Source organism: Crinia signifera, chromosome 2 (genome assembly GCF_055691185.1).
Source record: "Crinia signifera chromosome 2, ASM5569118v1, whole genome shotgun sequence".
NCBI classification, from domain to species: domain Eukaryota; kingdom Metazoa; phylum Chordata; class Amphibia; order Anura; family Myobatrachidae; genus Crinia; species Crinia signifera.
The window spans coordinates 243,047,939-243,066,972 of NC_139218.1; the positions used below are offsets into that span (position 1 = coordinate 243,047,939).

At 42.6% G+C, this 19,034-nt stretch overlaps 1 protein-coding gene across 1 annotated transcript in view; it reads left to right on the plus strand.

Moving 5' to 3' along the window:
• The window catches only part of UBE2G1 (ubiquitin conjugating enzyme E2 G1), a 49,704-nt gene extending 47,570 nt beyond the window's left edge, over positions 1–2,134 (plus strand). The window contains exon 6 of the mRNA XM_083174132.1: positions 625–2,134. The gene's annotated coding sequence lies outside the window, so the exon portion shown is untranslated. The remainder of the gene's footprint in view (positions 1–624) is intronic.
• Positions 2,135–19,034: the final 16,900 nt, after the last annotated feature.

A 19,034-nucleotide genomic window follows, 5' to 3' on the forward strand; every position in this document is an offset into this window, starting at 1 on the left:
AGTATATAGGACCCAGAATTATAAGCACACTCAGATTTTCATTACTTCTAATATTTTGTAGCATTTTATTTGTGACAAGGAAACCATCATAATCCATTTTAATGTATATCCATTAACCATTTCAGTGGTATTCCCAGAAATTTTCCAGGCTCAGCTGCGCTCTAAAGGTGCGTACACACAGGGCAATATGATCACTGGCAATATATTGCTCAGTGTCCCATTTTCATCAGCGACCAAAGATGGTTACTGATGAAAACGTCACACTGCCGGGAGAAGAGGCAGTGGAAGTCACTGGTCAGAGGAGCATGCTCCTCCGACCAGCGACCATTAGGGGGCTGAAAACTGGAGCGCACACCCGGCGATTTATCGGTGGTGCACACTCCAATCGCTGTTAATATGGTCTCTCAGCGACCATATTGCCAGCGATAAGTGTACCGTGTGTCTGCAGCTTAAGTTTGCACTGAGGCATAACCTGATACTACCTATATTATACATCCCATTAACTGGAAATAATTAAGATAATAAAAGCTTGATGCAGCATCTTCAGCATTCATATAATTTCTATGTACTACTGTCCCATATTCTCTTGTCTAATATATTTTTCATTTGTCCCCCCCTCTGTAGGTCTCCATATGAGAAACAAGGCACTGTTTTCCTGCACTCTACCCACCTTTTGCTGGACTTTTTGTTGTATTACGTTGGCAAACACTGGCTGGCACCGGGGTTGCAATAAAGACATGCCAGTTACTAATGCTGATAAGAGCCTAAAAAGTGCCAACTTAAAGGTGATTTACGCATTTCAAAATCTAAAGAACTGCTTTAAACTTCAGGAAGAATTGTACAGACGTGTACATAGCACAACATGATCTGGATAATATATATACTGTTCATGTACATCCATAAATACACATTGTACCAAATAATGCTTTCCCGTTGTTAGGATATGAATTATATAAAGTCTGAGACTAGGAATATAGCAGAAATATGAAGGAAAAGAGGATTTGTACTCGGGTTTTTCCATGCCGCTGTTTATTTTGATCTCTCCAGAGGGGGATGTTGAGCATGTGAGTGGGTTTTGTTTTTTTGTTTTTCTCTTAATCATCCCACCCCAGCCCCCTTCTTAATTTTAAAAGGCAGCAAGAACTTTAGATCTCAGCTTTCAAGTAATGAAGGGTCCCCGACCAGGCAAGTGCTTAGTGAGGTGACTCCAACATGGATCTTCCATCTGCTCTTGCAATCCAAACTGTTTTCTCTATGCAGAAAAAGCCATTTTGTGATGTTTATGGACAATACTTTGAGAACTGGTTTTTAACTCTGCCCTGCAGCAGGATTTTAGCAGTGTTTTGTGTGTGTTTCTTTACATTTTTTTCTTTCTTATTTTGCCCTTTAAATATTTCTGTCTCGTGGGCATATTCATCTAAGAAATCAATAAACCTATCCCCTAGACTTCCAGGATTCTAGTCTTAGCAGTCTTGTACGTTCATGGGTCACTGCAGGAATTTGGTTACCTTTTAAAAAGTAATCACCCACATATAACCCCTAAGGGGAGTAAACTCCGGTAATTAAACTCCTGAAGTGCCTTATCTCATCACAAAAGATACCTTCCAAAAAAAACAAAAAATGGGCAATATTTTTTTCTCTTCGGGTTATGTGCAACACCCTATTCCTACAGAATTGATCTAAACATGTGCTGCTCATCTGCGCTGTAACAAGAAGCGGTTACTTCGGAGAGCCTCTAAAACCCTGTTGCTTTTAATGAGTCAGCCAGTGACTGCATTTCCCGTACAATCCTTTTCCTTTAGTTGTCGGATATTGAACTTTCAAGAAGGAAAGCATGCATAGGTGTAGGTTTATCCAACTATCTTCAGGGCTTGTCACAATGTTGTATTTTCTGTCGGTTTTTTCTTTCCTCCCCCCCCCCCCCAATTTTTTCTCCTCATCCTAACATCCTCTCTATATTGTTGCTCCTCTTTCATTCTTCTGTTTCCTCATTTTTATTTTATTTCTTCAGCAGTTTTTCCTCAACCAGTGTACAAAGAAAATAAATTGCGATGTATATTTTCATGTAATTTGATTTTGGAATTCTGTCACCTTCTGTAGTGCGTTCTTCCAAAATATAATTTTTTTTCCAATAGGTCTATTTTGGTTTTTGTATGAATGTGACTTCCAGCTCTCTGTGACTACTAGTACGGCATTCTCCACAAAGAATAAAGTGCCTTTACCATTCGAGACCTAGAGGGCAGGTAACAGCGCCAAAAATAAATTCACAGATCCCTAGGCTTAGAGAGCCTTATTGGATTATATATATCTATATCTGTATCTATATCTAGTGTCTGTGTGTCACCGAAACACGACCATCTGTTGGCAGCAAGTGAAACTACATCTCTTTCTCTCACACAGAGGCAATCACCAGGGTGTTTGAAAAATAACAATGGCAATGTATTCATTCCCCTGCATTTCATGTAAACAATTCTTGTAATTTATATGCAGTAATATTTTCTCTAACCTGCTGCATAACACTACACCAAACATTGTAAATAAATAATTAGGCTCCAATATTTGCTTGCAAACAATAGTCGTTAAGAAAAAGTGTGAACTTACATACACTCATATATATATATATATATATATATATATATATATATATATATATATATATATAATCTGCCTTACTAGCTTTCAAAGCATTTGCTTTGAGCGGGCTTACTAGTAAATAATATGGCCCTGTGATTCAGACCTGAAAATTTGCTACCCTATCCATTATCAAACTACTGGGCATGCACAAGGTGCGCATACCAGTGTCCTCCTTCGAACGAAGCCAGCGAGTCATCGCTGGCTGTCATTGGCAGCCGTTTGAGGGCGATGAGTTGGCTTTTTTATGGGAGTGCACTGGAAAACTCAGGCAGCACCTGGCCACTGGTATCAATAGTTTTATCTGAATATGAAGAAAGACATTGGAAAATACCTAAATCCCATGCAAAGTATATTTAAATCACATCTGTGGTGGAATTACAATTATCTCGAACTATAAAAGTTCTAGAACGAATCATAGCAATTGACTCATTAGAAAGTGTTCTGTTATAGGGGGATATTCAGACCTGATTGCAAAGCACGTTTTTTAGCAAAATGAACAAAGATATGTTGAACTGCAGGTGGGTCACATTTAATGTGCAGAGTTAGGTTTGGGTGGAGTGCGTTTAAAGCGAAATCTTAATTCCAGTGTAAAAAAAATAAAAGCAGCCAGTATTTACCCTGCACAGAAGCAAAATAACTTGCACAATTCTAAGCGCATATACAAAGGGCGATTTAAGCCCATTTTCTAAGAGATCTCGCCATCGCCTGACTAGATCTTCACTACATGTAGTGAAGATCTACTCAGATAACCAGTGTTCTCACCAGCTACAGGATCTACATCACAAGGCCGTCTGTTGACTATCACTGATTTATAAGATAAAATTGGCATACAGAAACCTAGCCCAAATGTCCTGCTCTGTTCAACCCTGTCAGAGAGCCCATTATAACCAGGGTCAGAACTAGAACTTTGTGGGCCCCATAGCAAAACCTGTAAAGAACCCACCTCCCAGCTTCGTCGCTACAATGCATAAAGGTTTGCAAAAAAAGATTCAATTGGACACTGCCAAGACCAATCTGGACTCTTTCTTCACCTGACTTGAGCACTTGCTCACAATTGTGATTATATGCCATAATAAAGGCGTGAGCTGGACACTCAGAAACTAGAGAAATATGTCCGTGATCGGTGAGGGGAAAGTAAGTAGTAACAAAAAAGTTCCATGACTTTTAATAGTGTTTTACTTGTCACAAAACTGCTACATTCAAAGTTGTAAAAGCACTGAATTATGCTATGAGATTGCAGAGAAAATAAGGAAATAATATACACTGCACTTAATGAAAAACATTACAACCATCTGCTATTTCTGGAATAAAGCTGAGAATGCTTAAAAAAAAGAAAATACTACTTTTAGTTAACACAGGGATGGGGAACCTTGGCTCTCCATCTACACATCCCAGACATAACCTGCTACAGTTTTGCTATTTGGCCCCATCAATAGATATTTTGACTCCTACAATTTACTAATAGGCAAGAACAATAAATGGTTAGGGAGGTATTTAGTTAGGGTCAAAGTAACATAGGGAGCGAGCAATGGGCATTTTTCCAGATTTTTCTCCAAATATAAAATTTTGCTAGAACACACGGGTTCCATGAAACAGTTTTTTTTTTTTTTTTTAGGGGATTTTGCTTATTATAACTATTTAAATAGCAATGAATGCAGGTAATTGAATACCCCAATATGTTATTGCCATGTTAGATGTTGAAGCAATACAGTAATGAACTCTTGCTCCTCCAATTATAAGCAAAGTCCTTTTGACCACATGCCCAATGTTGTTCTGTAATAATTTCTCCTGTGATCTTAAGTTGCACACAATATGCCGCTTGGTGGGTACTGGCACATACCACTAGAGCAGGGGTTCCCAATCTTTTCCTAATCACGGCACCCTAGAGCAGGCATTCCCAACCACAGTCCTCAAGGCACACCAACAGTGCAGGTTTTTGTGATATTAAGGCTTCAGCACAGATGGTTTAATCAGAATCACCCAAGTACTAATTAAGTCACCTGTGCTCAAACCTGGATATCACTAAAACCTGCACTGTTGGTGTGCCTTGAGTACCGTGGTTGGGAATGGCCGCCCTAGAGTATCAGAATTTTTCCACGGCACCCCTAGGCCCCAAATTTAGTAGATTGTGTTTATATGTGCTTCTTAGGTTCAGTTATGTGGTAAAGGGCATGATTTGTTTCTGATTGTGCACATTTTATGATTGGCAGCCACCAGCACTGGTTTTGGCCCAAAATAATTGATCATAAATAATTTGAATTGGTCCTGGACGACCAACCTGAGGCACCCCTGCAAGTGTCCCGAGGCACCCCAGGGAGCCTAGGCGCACAGTTTTGGAACCACTGCACTAGAGTAATACCTTAAAATATGTACACACGGTGTGGTTCTCTTTCTGTTAATTTCGATGATATCGCATTGCAAGCAAAACACATTTGATTTTGACAAATCTGTACTATATAGTCTTGCCTGCACAGTCTATTTTTTTCTTTTCGATTTACACTAAATGGGAACTCACATCGGCATTGATTGTGGCTGGAAACTGTTTGATTAAGATTAGTGTTTGACTATATAGTAAAAATTGAATAGAGCGTTAGTCAGAATTGCACTGTGTCTACACTACATTAGTCCTTGAATAAACATTCTTAAAATAAAAGTTCGGCCCAGGGGGTCTGTCTGATGAGGATGTTGCTGCTTTGCCATCACCTCATTTAATTTACCTCATCAGCTAGATATTGATCTATTGGTGGTGTTGTACTTAATGAAAATATTTTGGCTTTATTCATTTTTATGTGGTGTTTTGTTGATTTTTAAATTGTGGATTTTATGAAGAACATTTATCTGCTTTATGCCTGAAAATAGCAGGGCAAACTATTTTTCAAGTTCAACTTTGAACACATCTGTAGACTCAGGGCATGGAGTTTTATACAATATGTAAGGAGTTGACCTATTTGCTTAAATACTCAGTTCAGTACTTTCTTCAACTTCAGACCCTTCTCAAATGCCTAACCTCACTCCATATTTCAATGGTAACCATGGAGACTGCCAAGCTGTTCTGTGTGTAGACGAAGAGTTTTAGCTCAGGGATTTATAGTACACTCTGAAATCAGGCTGCAATCCTAAACTTGTCTATTTTTTGTCACAGGGCTGTTTCTTATTAACATATTCAAATCTTATTGGGCAATGATTGAGTTCTCTGCAAAATGTATATGCCCATATTCTTTAGCAAAGTGTCACTAATACTACATTTTACATACTGTAGATTATTATTATTTTGCTGTAGTCCGTTAATGTTTTGTGGGTAGTAAGTAGTTCAAGTTTGTGTTCCGTGTTACAGGCATGCGTGTTTCAATGTTAAATGCCTAACTGACGAAGAATTACTTATGTTATGCTAGCTATTTAATCACCTCCCCTACTGACAAACTACCTCTTAAAAATGGAGAATCCCTCTTGTAAGAGAAATAAGACCCCAATGTTTTTATTCTCATTTTTCTTATAGCATATACAGTATGGGTTTTTTTTTAAACTGCCAAAACCCATCAACTTTGCAAAACTTATTCATTAGCAAAATGGTGTGTCCTGAGACAGATGAGGTCTTCCTAAAGCTATTGTAAGCTCTGGGCAGACTATTATATGTGCATCTCAGTAAACCTGTTGTATAGTAATAAGTACTAGTTTAATTTAGAGATAGGGACTACATCTACATTTTTTGGTCTGTGGTGTCACTTGTACACCAGGAAAACTTCATAAAGGCATTACCACCCACCGTTGACAGCACAGTTGCCGACCCTATGGTGTTTAATGATCATGATCATGACCATTGACATCTTACCATAAATGGTTGTGGTAACCAACAAGTGACACTGGCTCAAATCACATCCAATGCAAAAGCTAAAAAATGCATATTCAGCAGCAGCAGCACAGAATTCTTTAGCTTCCATGGGAAATGGGAGCAGAAGATAACCCAGGGTGCCACTATCCGCATTAAATCACTGGACACATGGCATCACTTGGGCTTCTGATGCTAGTTCTCCGAAATCCTAATAACATATGGTTAGGTATAAGTCAAGGATCCAGTGATTTTTGACAGATGGTAGGGTTTGGGTGTGGCACAGATCCCATGTGGCCATGGACCCTGCTTTTGAACAAGTCACTGTGCAGGCTGCTGGATATGTAGTGATGTAGGGTGTGTTCACGTGGCATGGGTTAGGACTGCTGGTCTGTATGAACACTTCATTGACCGGTAACTACCATTGCTTAATAACTGTTTGCAGTCCTTCATTTTCCAGCAGGATAAAGCACTGTTATTTTTCCCAGGTTGTCCAGCAAAGATTTGAGGAGCATGCTGGAGAGTTCTGTTGGCCCACCATGTTTGCTTGACATGAACTCAATTGAGCATTAATGGGACGTGGTGGAGAGGTCTTTTTGCACTTAAGTTATTGCACATACAAATCTAATGGAGCTGTGGGAAGCTATCCAGATGACATGGTCACTATATTATCATCGATATACAGCTTGCTTGCGGAATCAATGCCACATATTCTATGTTTCACAAAATACTTTTCATTTCTTAATCATTTTGTAATTAATATCCTGAGTAATCTATTATAATAAAGTTTATGATTCTTTGTCTATATTATTTCTCACTAATGTGTTCTTCATATTAAAGTGTGTGATCTGAGCCTAGAATATCATAAGGGTTTTCCAAACCAACCTTTCACAGACATCAAGTGAGCTTGGGTGGAGGCATCACCACACAAGAATAACCTCTTAACCCAGATAGGTAAATGGGTTACACGCTTATCAGTTGTTGCTGGGCTCATGGAAATTTGTGGATATTAATCACTATAAACAGTCTAATGGCTTGCAACAGTCTGTTCCCCGCCCTGCAGTGAGCTCTGTTGATTGGGTCGCTAGGGATTAGTGTATATAGGACACAATGGTTTTTGTTTTGTACTTTTCTTCTGACTAAACACCCTTAACGCCTTCATTGCTGAGGATTTTCTTACCCATGTGATCAGGTCATTTTTTTTCCTATTTGTGCTCCTCACAATCCAACATCAATTACAAATGAGATCTTGTTTTATTTTTTAAGAAATCTTAATATTTTTGTATTTTCTTTTAATACAAATGGTCAAAAAATACTATTGTGTGTAATCATATAGGTATATACATTATATGGACAAAAGTATTTGGATGAATGACCATTACACCAACAGGGTATGTAATGCTATGTATTGAAATACATCCACGTAAAGGGGGGTATTCAATGTTAGGGTTACGGCAGTCGAGCTTGCTCGACCGCCGTGACCCAGTCCCGTTCTCGGTCAGCTCGACCGAGAACATGCAGGCGGGATTCAATGTCCCGCCTGAAAAGGTGGCGTGGCCGTGAGTTGCGGCTGGGAAGAGGCGAACTGCAGCCGGCAGCTCGTCACTTCCCGGCTGTTTTCTGCAGAATGAGCCCTAGTGATGTCGGGCTCGTTCTGCCGAGATACCCTGCTCAATGCTGTCGGGGAAGACAGCATTGAATAGGGCCCGGCGGGCATCTCCCCGATGGGAGGTGCTCGCCGGAGATTGAATATCCCCCAAAATATGGAGATGGTCCCACTTTTGCAGCTCTAACCACTTCCACTCTTTTGGGAAGGCTTTCCACAAGATTGTGGAGTGTTCCTCTGGAAATTTAGGCCGATTCATTCTGTAGAGCATTTATGAGGTCAGGCAATGATGTTGGATGAAAAGGCCTGGCTCACCATCTCCTTTCGAATGTATTCCAAAGTTGCTTGAGAGGGTTAAAGTCAGGGCTCTGTGCAGATCAGACAAATTTTTCCACACCAAACTCCTCAATCCCTGTCTTCATAGTCCTTGCTTTGTGCACTGGGGCACAGTCATGTTGGAAAAGAAAAGGGCCACTGTTGCCACAAAGATTAAATCCTAGTGATAGAGACCCCCTTGGGGTCTGCATAGTCACATGGGGAATAGATAAGAATTATTTTGTCCTAGAGGGTCGTACAAAGCACATATGAGCTAATGAGTTTTACAATAAGTTAAACAATGTGATTTGCAAGATAGTCAGCTAATATTTAGCTTTGCAACATTAGCTAAAAACAGTGACAAAATTAGTAAACATAAGGACCTACACCCAGGTTTGAGGAAGTACTGTATGTCCAGACACAGGTCAACTGTATTAGAAGAACCACAGCATCAGCTAGAACCAGATTTTGAACCATGTAAGGCGTAAGGTACTTTCCAGACAAACAGTATTAAGGGGCAGGAATATGGGAGGTCTAGGGTAACCAAAGCTAACTAGAAGTCCACTCCTTTGTTACAAAATGGAAGTGCACGCTTGTTACGCAGATCATGTCTGAACCAATGTTTGGCCTGTAATCCCATTGGGGAGGTCATATATGAATATGTATGTCACTCATTTCAAATCCTTGCCCTGAGGGGAGGGCATGCTTCTATTACTTTGGTACAAATATATGTGTCCGTGCAAATAAACTTTAGAATACTTGCAATTATGATCCAACTTGTGTGGTATCTTCTTGTATTCTTCTGATCAGATCAGTAAAGGTAAGGTAAGGTGTTGCAGTGGTGACTGAATATATTGAAGGTAATTATCCACACTATTACTAGCATTGTTTAAAATGTCTCTATGCTGAAACATTAAGATTGCAGTTTGCAGGAGATAAAGGGTCTAGCCCAGACCCTGCAAAACAGCCTCACACCATTATCCCTCCTCCACCAAAATTCACAGTTGGCATAATTCATTCTGGCAGGTACCGTTCTCCCAGCATCCACCAAAACCAGACTTGCCCATCTGACAAATGCCAAATAGAGAAGCATGATTTGTCAATCCATAGAACACTTTTCCACTGCTCCCCAGTCCAGTCTAGTCTCTGTGGGGCAGATTTATAAAGCTCGGTGAAGTGATAATGGCCCTTATTCTGGTTGGTGCGGAAATTCCCGCTTGCGTACGGGCCGCCGATGTTTATCTTCTGCGCATGTGCAGAGGTCACTCTGCGCATGTGCAGGCGATTTCGCCGCAAGGATTCTCTATACGCCGCACAGGGGGCGTAGAGGGGCGTGAGGGTCTACTTATCCTCATTACCCTATGCATACGCCCAGCGTTTCATGGGCGTTCCCATGCAAACGCGGGGCGTATGCATGGTAATGAGGCAGTGACGCGTGGGTACGGGGCGGGCATCTGACATCGCCGGATGTCAGCTGCCCGCCCCCATACAAGATTTCACACGGACAAGTGTCCGTGTGGTCTTGTGTTGCGGGACCTGGTGGAGCGTGCGGCCCTGCATTCGATGTTCGGCGACCATCGAATGCAGGGGCTGCTCCCACCATGGAGGAGGCGTATCCCCGTCCAATTTCATGCGGATCGCCACATATCCGCGTACGGACGGCCGTGGCGATCCGTATGGAAGGCGGGGATTCGCCTGGTGCGTTGGAGCCGCATATGCGGCTCCGGCCGCACCAACCAGAATAAGGGCCCCAGTGACTGGTACTTTATCACCAGCCAATCAGCTCCTAACTGTGAAGTTACAGGCTTGGTTTGAAAAATTACAGGTAGGAGCTGATTGGCACGGTGTTAAAGTCCAGACACTTTATCACTTCACCAAGCTTAATAAATCTACCCCTGTGTGCTTTATCCGAGGCTTGACACTGAACTTAGGGCCTTATTCTGATCGGTGCGGCCCGATCAGGAATATGCGGCCACGACCGTGCAGGCGAATCCCCGCCTTCCATACGGATCGCCACCTCCGTCCGTACGCGGATATGTGGCGATCCGCATGAAATTGGACGGGGATACGCCTCCTCCGTCTTGGGAGCAGCCCCTGCATTCGATGGTCGCCGAACATCGAATGCAGGGCCGCACGCTCCACCAGGTCCCGCCAAACAAGACCACACGGACACTTGTCCGTGTGAAATCATGTATGGGGGCGGGCAGCTGACATCCGGCGATGTCAGATGCCTGCCCCCTACACACGCGTCACGGCCTCATTACCATGCATACGCCCCGCGTTTGCATGGGAACGCCCATGAAACGCGGGGCGTATGCATAGGGTAATGAGGCTAAGTAGCCCCTCACGCCCCTCTACGCCCCCTGTGCGGCGTGTCAAGAATACGTGCGGCGAAATCGCCTGCACATGCGCAGAGTGACCTCTGCACATGCGCAGACGATCACCATCGGCGGGACGTACGCATGCGAGAAATCCGCACCGATCAGAATAAGGGCCTTAGTGATGTGAGTCTGGCATGAAACTGCTCGGCCATGGAAACCTATTCCATTAAGCTCCTGTTTAGTGTTTATAATAATTCCAGTCAAGTTTAAGAAATGCAGCTATGCAATCAGCAGATTGGCGACTGTTACGCACTATGTTCCGAGTTGCTTTTGGGTGGGTTAGTGTCAGGCTGCAAGGAGGGGGGGTTAGGGTTATGCTGCTGCAAGGAGAGGGAAGGTAGGTATACTAACCTGATGCCTATGAGAATTCCCTTCGTTGGGATGCTGGCATCTGTGTTCTGACAGTCGGTCATTCATTTGTCCCGACAATGGAATATTAATCAGGAATTACATTTCACAAACTGTCTTATTGTAAAGGTGGTATCCTATCACCGTACCACGCTTGAAGTCATTGAGCTCTTCAGATTGACCATTTTGTATTACAAATGTTTGCAAATGGAGACTGCTACAGTAGGTGCTTGGTTTTATACACCTATGGTTACTGTTCTGATTTAAACACCTCAATTCAATAATTAACAGGTGTGGCCAAATACTTTTGTTCACATTCTAGATTTATAGATACAGTGTGTGTGTATGTATAAAGAGAGAGACCATAATTATTTACCTTCCTATTCAGTCTTCTGTAGTTTCGAATATCACTACAGTATATCTGGTATGGAGACCCTTTAGGACAAGGGAAGCAAGAAGATACAGATATAGTGTGAAAATGACACATTCATAACAAGACTGAACTGTAAGGAGCCAACATAGCAATGAATATATATACACATACAATGCTTTTCAAAAGTATGTACAAAAGTTGGTGTGTTTAAATCATGGGATAAAAATGTAATGCAAGTAGATGACTTTTTGACAACCAAACCACGACTATTACTTTTTTTTTTTTGTCTTGATGGATTAGTGCTGGCAATAGTTTTGCACCATCCTTCAGAGCAGATGGTCCAGACTTCTAGCACAAAAGTAATAAATACTGCTTACTGCAAGGCTTCTGCCTGTCCCCTATTCATGCTAATTCGATTTTTCATCACATTCTGATTGGTAATAACTACTTGCTGCTTTTTTTTTTTTTTTTTTTTTTTATTATAAGTAGGCCTTTGTGAGGCTACTTACTTACTTTACTCAATGTCATTCTGTTCAACACCCTTCAAATTATCATCCTTTGGCTCTTTCTAGTAAGCCGGGAATATGTGTTGCGTGACTGTTGATTAGTAGCCAGACACAATAGACTTGCCCATACTGTTACTATGTGCTTGGCTTCCAGCTGGGCAGGACTCACAGAGACAGCCAGCTGGCAGCCGATTGCTTTACAAAAGATATTCTGTGTCTGTTCTCTATTCCTGCAGCACAGGGAAATACAGGTCATTAGCAAATTTACAATAGGTTTTCTTTTTTCATTTCTAAGTGCAGTCTTTTCAGCTTTGTCCCCTCAAGCCTATATATATATATATATTATATATATATATATTTGCCCTCTCTGTGAGGCCACTGCTGGCACCGGGACTTTACCTTTCCTATTGTGGCTGTGCCTGACCTGCTGGACTGTATATATATATATATATATATATATATATATATATATATATATATATATATATATATATATATATATATATATATATATATATATATTAGGGCTGAAATATGGAAAATTTTAAAGTACTTTTAAAACTAGTTTTGTACGTGTTCTCACTAGCAAGCTTTCTGTAGTCCTAATAAACTAGTGTGACTTATTGCCAATTATAATGGGGGGGCTCTGTCAGATGTGGATAACTACATGCAAGCTTCTGGTCTACTGAATAAATTGAGAGCATTTCCTCAGACACAAAGAATTAATACATGACGGAACACAGACATTTTGTTCATGTGTAGAAATAACAAAACAGAGCAAAATAAGGTATGTCTTGAACACACCCCCCTAAACACAGGGGGCCAGATTCTCTAAGCTTCAAAGGTGATACAATAGAGAGTGATAAACAGCCAGCCAATCAGCTCCTGTCTGACATTTTTCAAACACAGTCTGTGACATGGCAGGTAGGAGCTGATTGGCTGGCTGTTTATCACTTTGGATTTTATCACTTTTGAAGCTTAGAGAATCTGGTCCCTTGGGTGCTTTACTTCCTAAAAATAATAGACCTTTGTGGAAGGAAAACAAGTCTGCCACTTGTGCCAGTCATCTTCTAGGGCCTGTTACATGCATGTACATGGATTACACAGCTGCTGTGAGTTTGTAAGCAGCAGCTGTGCTGTAATATGCTAATGCTTCAGGAAGTGTTTCGTGTAAATAGACGCCACATGCAGGCTTCTCTGATGCGCTGTGCAGGCAAGGCCATGACCATGAGTCACCCATGGGTTATAGTAATGTTTTCTATCTTTTAAATCCACATGATAAAATTTATAGTAATTACAATTAGCAATAGACACCTAGGTGTATCTGTGAACATGCATCTATTACAAGTGGACATTCTAACTACAATGCAGGTCCTTTTGCACTAAACCACAGGTTCTCAAAGCTGGTCCTCAGGACCCTACATAGTGCAGTGCATGTTTTGCAGGTCTCCTCACAGAATCAAGTGAAATATTTAGCTCCACCTGAGGAACTTTTAAAATTTGTCAATGAGTAATGAGTGTACTTGCCGGGTGACCTGGAAAATGTGAACTAGGTGGTGTTCTGAGGACCGAGTTTGAGAACAACTGCCCTAAACTGAAACTACTGTATTATACAATCAGGAGCATATATGTGTCTGAATCAACAACTACAAATAATATATGTATTTTGTTTTATGATTGCACAATTTACTTATAAAAATATGAGTTCGTTGCAATCTGTTATTCGATTCGTGCCCTTATATTAATGCTGAATGGAAATAAACAGAATTGTTCCATAAAGAATTCCAGAGATGGGCGCATGGTGATGGAGAGGCTACACCTCAAGTGGTTGGACGTACTGAGTTAAATTGTAGGGATGTGTAGAACTTTTGCCCAATGCTGCATGCCAAATTTCAGGGGAAAATCTAGGGAATTTCAATTCATAAAAGGGGTATTGTCTCAGCTGGAGGGGCCATGGCAAGTTTAAACTGTGAGTTTTTTATTCTTCCATTTACTAATTGATGTCTCACATACAGCGCTCTGTGTATAACCTCAATATAATGAATAAATATCACCAAAGATTTTCCTTTGAATGAAGGTCTCAAATCAGCAGGCTTTTTTTTAGGGACCTGTAATGATAGCCACCCAATCTCACAGCATGAGTGAGAGAGTGGAATAAAGGGAAAATATAGTGCAAATTACCCTTGATTTAAAAGCACATTTAATAACAGTCTGCACTTACAAAGTTTAGACTTTAAAAACGGCATGTAAACAATCCCACGGGTAAAGCAGCTCACAGTCAGATGGAAGATAGGGCTTGCAGTCAGGGGTCCATAAGCCAGTCCGGAACCAGGAGATGGGGTCCACCACTGCACACCTCAACGACTAGTGTTCAGCCTTTAATCCAAGGGATGTCCACAGTATCAACGGTGGAGCTACTTCACAGAACTGTGTACTCATTGCAGTCTTTGCAACTGAAGGTCTGAGTCGTTATGTTGCACAATCCTACTGGGATATAACATGTTTGTAACTCCATCCATCTATCTCAGCGGTTCTCAAACTGTGGGTCCTGACCCCAAAGTGGGTCCTGACCTTCTCAGCATGGGGTCTGGACTCCATGTCATGACCATCAGGCTGATGACTTTTCTAATCTCAGTCATTGATTCAAGGAGTCTGAAAAATCTGTTGAATTGTCTTTTATTTTAAACTCCTCCCATCATGATGTGCCTCCACAATGCTGCCACGTATGTGATGTCTGCTGACTACACATGTGATGTGATGACCTTCTACAGGACCTTGCTGTGGTCCTTTAATTATTTTTATTGTTGGATGGGGTCCCATAGCAAAATACTTTGAGGACCCCTGATATAGATGATCTACATACAGGGTTACATATGCTGTATGTATACATTCAGGCTTATATAGATGTAATATACAACGCACACAGCCACTCCCTATCAGCACTTGTACACAGGGCCAGATTAAGCCTTCGAGGGGCCCAAGTCACTTTAGACAGGGGGACCCTCTCCCTCTTGTCATTACTGGTCACAAACTGCACATGAGAATATTACACTGTCAGAACACAGAGTAGCTGTGCGCTATGCAACGCCGTCCTCCCCCCCTCTGTCGGCACGGGACAGGGTGAAAGCCGCTCAGTGTGTATGCACTGAGCGGCTTTCCCAGCAGCGGTGATTGACATCATCTCTGTCCATACACACCGGGCATAGTCGCCGAGTGTATATGGACCTTAACACTGAGCAATATGTTCAGTGTGTACATTCAATATCGTTGACTAGACGTGCTCCTGCTAGTCGATAACAGTGTCCTTCATTGCCTAAGTATGCATCTGAATTTGAATATCATCAACAATTGCATGTACCGAGCGGGGAGAGGATGACGTAACTGAACGATATCATTCAGTGTGGTTGACGATATTGTTCGTATTGTCTAGTGTGTATCCAGATTTCCTTGCAACATATATGACAATCTGTTGAGATAAAGTTGTACTTAATGTCAGCAGAATGGGAACTCCCACTTACAGGGTCTCCACTAGATAGATTGCTTCTGTGGCTGACTCCCCCTCCTAGCAGGACTGTGTCTTTATTTTAAACATATTATACATACATACATACACACATGCATAGTACATATATATTATATAAGGTGCTGTGTGTGTGCGGGGGGGGGGGGGGGGTGAGGTATATATGTTGACTCCAGGTAACTGGGATGAACTTACGCCACTGCTTCCCAGCATCTGTATAAAGGTGGAAAATAGAGGGGGGTACAGACAGTGGAGAGTTTTTAGGCTCTCCCACTGACTTTGTCCCGGCGCTGTTGGGTCTATATCAATTTAGAAATAAATTGATTAAATCGGACTAAATCCCAGCTGCTGCAGGTGTTTAGGGTGAGTCTGCTTAGGGCTCACACAGAGGTAGAGAATCAAACACTTTGCGCTGCCAGGTATATAATCTGTTGTGTGAAGCCCACTAAGTAAAATGGACACTGGACACACTATATATTGAAATTTTTTACAAAAAGAAGGGTATACGATTTAAATAACACAAATTACATATATGACATAGACAAAGAAATAAAAACATATATAAAACTATCAAAATAGATTAATAAAAAAATATTAATTGAGATATGCCAAGTGGCATTAATAAAGCACTTTGAAATAGTAGCTAATGTGGGAGTCTCCGTGTGAGTCACTGTGCAAGTTAGTAAGGGGTTAATTCCAGTATATTTTGTCAAGCAAGCAGATGGTTAGTATAAAGCAAGGCAGTCATTAGTGCACATGGAGCTTAGTTAGCGAGTATGCAGTAAACGCCAGAGTGTCTGTTATTAGCAAACACGTGCAGTCCAGTGTAAATGGATATGGTTTCTCACCATCCGCTTGAGTTTGTAGGCAGCAGAAGATGGGGAGACGGATTTTTCAACGGCTCAACACGACAAGGCAGATTGTTGATAGCCCTAGGTGAGAGTCCGCCGCATGGAGCTGGTTCTGTGTGGACGGCGGGGTTTGAGCGATATGTGCGCTTTCTGCTGGCTTGAAGCGCTTGGTTAAGCTGGCTGTTGTCGGCTCCCAAGGGAGGAAGAAGCGCAGCTGCACGGCTTTGCAGTGTGACCACGGAGGTTTCCCACAAGCGGAAGTGACATCACACAACAGATTATATACCTGGCAGCGCAAAGTGTTTATCTGTATAAAGGTGTCCGCCTTCCAGAAGATCACTGTAACAAGTGTAACTTCCGATTGCTTACACAAGATGCAACTGAAGGATGAATTGTTACCTATTATGCACCAGCTAATCTATGTATTTGTTCATACAGCTAATAGGGAGACACAGACTTGGACCTTTAAACTTGCAATCAATAATTTTCTGGGAGATAGTAAGATGGGTCCTGCCTTATGTTTCTCTTGTGGGGTCATATGGTCTTTGTCAAGGAACTTTTGGGTGCCTCAAAGGAGTCAACAGGCAGACCGGTTTAGGCACAAGCCCTGGATAACTTTTGTAGTTTGAGGATTTGGTGTAATTTTTGGTACTTGTGTAGTTTCACGGCGCCACCGCGCGCACAGTCTGTATTTACTGTTTCTCATGAAACTTGGCAGCTTGCCAGACTTCACGCGCACAGTCTGTGTTTAGTACCGCGCGGACAGCGTAAAATAGTCAGTCAGAGTGGTACGCAGTTAGCGTAGTCAGTCAGTAGTAGGATTGTGTAAGAGACGGACGTGTATGATGGCGATGGCGGACCTGACTATTTTCACTTTGCCGCAGACGGAGGAGGAGGCGGTGGCATTCCTGCAGGCCCACCAATTCCTGCCACACACCCAGACCTGCCCCAATGGCCACCCCATGAGGCTGAGTGTGAGGGAGCGGATGTGGCGCTGTCATATCCGCAGCTGCCGCAAGAAAATCAGCGTCAGGTCATCACAGTGGTTCAGGGGGAGTCATCTCAGCTTTGTCACCCTGATCCGCTTTGTGTACTGCTGGCCTGAAGAGCTGACCAGCATCAAGTTCTGTGACCGGCACATCAACATTTCTCAGAAGACAACAGTCTTGTACAACAACCTGATGAGGGAGGCCTGCACATTGGACCTGTTAGCGCAGCCTCAGCAGCGCATGATTGGAGGGTCAGGTACCATTGTAGAGGTGGACGAGAGCCTCTACGTCCAGAGAAAGAGCCACGTTGGACGCATGCTGCCCCAGCAGTGGGTCTTCGGGGGGCATCTCGAGGGAGACAGGCCAGTGCTTCATCACTGCAGTGGAGCGGCGGGATGCGAGCACTCTAATGGCTGCCATTGAGGCCAACGTGGAATCAGGTACCACCATCTTTAGCGACTGCTGAAGGGCGTATAACACGCAGCAGTTGGAGCAGGCCGGCAACCACCACGTGAAAGTGAACCACAAGTACCACTTTGTGGATCCTGACACTGGGGTCCACACCCAGAACATTGAACGGTTGTGGGGTAGTTGCAAGTGGCGCAATAAGCGCCAAAGGGGGACCGCACGCCATCACCTGGACTTATACCTCCAGGAGTTTATCTGGAGGAAGAGTGTAGGCGCACAGGACCCCTTTAAGCGCATCCTGTACGCGCTTACCCTGCTCCCCCAACTTGACAAAGATGACGACGCAGAGCCGACAGCATCCACGTCAGCAGCTGATTCCTCTGCAAGTGGTGGTGATGATGCAGCAGCTGCTTCCTGTTCTTAATCATGACTTCTTTCTAAATTTATTGTTCTTTAAATTAATATATATTGTTCTTAAAACATTTTTTCTTTCTTATTCTTCGTTATATTTAACTAAAAACCAGTTAATAGTTAAAAAATTTCATCATTACTGTCTCAGGTGTATGATTTTACAGGTGTGAATGTGTTCCTGAAACAGCTCCACTATCCATGCCACCCCGAAGCGTGGTGAGGGGACGCGGATTACTTTACATGTATTCCGCGTCCCCTCGCAGGGCTCGCTGCGCTCGCGCGCTTCGGGCTCGGTGGCTCGCTGCGCTTGCCACACTATATAAAATCATCTCCACGCCGACATGGATAGTGGGAGTATGAAAAGGTCGGTCGGACGCGTACCGTGTCCCCTCGCGGGGCTCGCTGCGCTCGCCACGCTTCGGGGTGGCGTGGATAGTGGAATTAACAAGGTAGACAGCTGTTACGTCGACTAGTGTCATTGTGAACAGGTTTAATAGTGTTTTGCACAGTGCACCCCTATGTACCCCTAGACCCAACTAAATTTAGACGCTTTAGCGTCTAAATTTAGATGTACCCCTAGACCCAACTAAATGTAGACGCTTTAGCGTCTAAATTTAGATGCCCCCTTCTTAGCGGTTTGCAGGGAGTCTAGATTTAGATGATTTAGCATCTAAATTTAGGTGCAGCCTTCTTAGCGGTTTGCATGGAGTGTAAATTTAGATGCTAAAACGTCTAAATTTAGTGTCTACATTTCGGACACCCCCTTTGATAGCGGTGTGCCGGGGTGTCTAGTTTAGAAGCCCTGTTTGTTAGCGGTGTGCCAGGGTGTCCAGTTTACATGCCCCCGTTGTTAGCAGTGTGCAGGA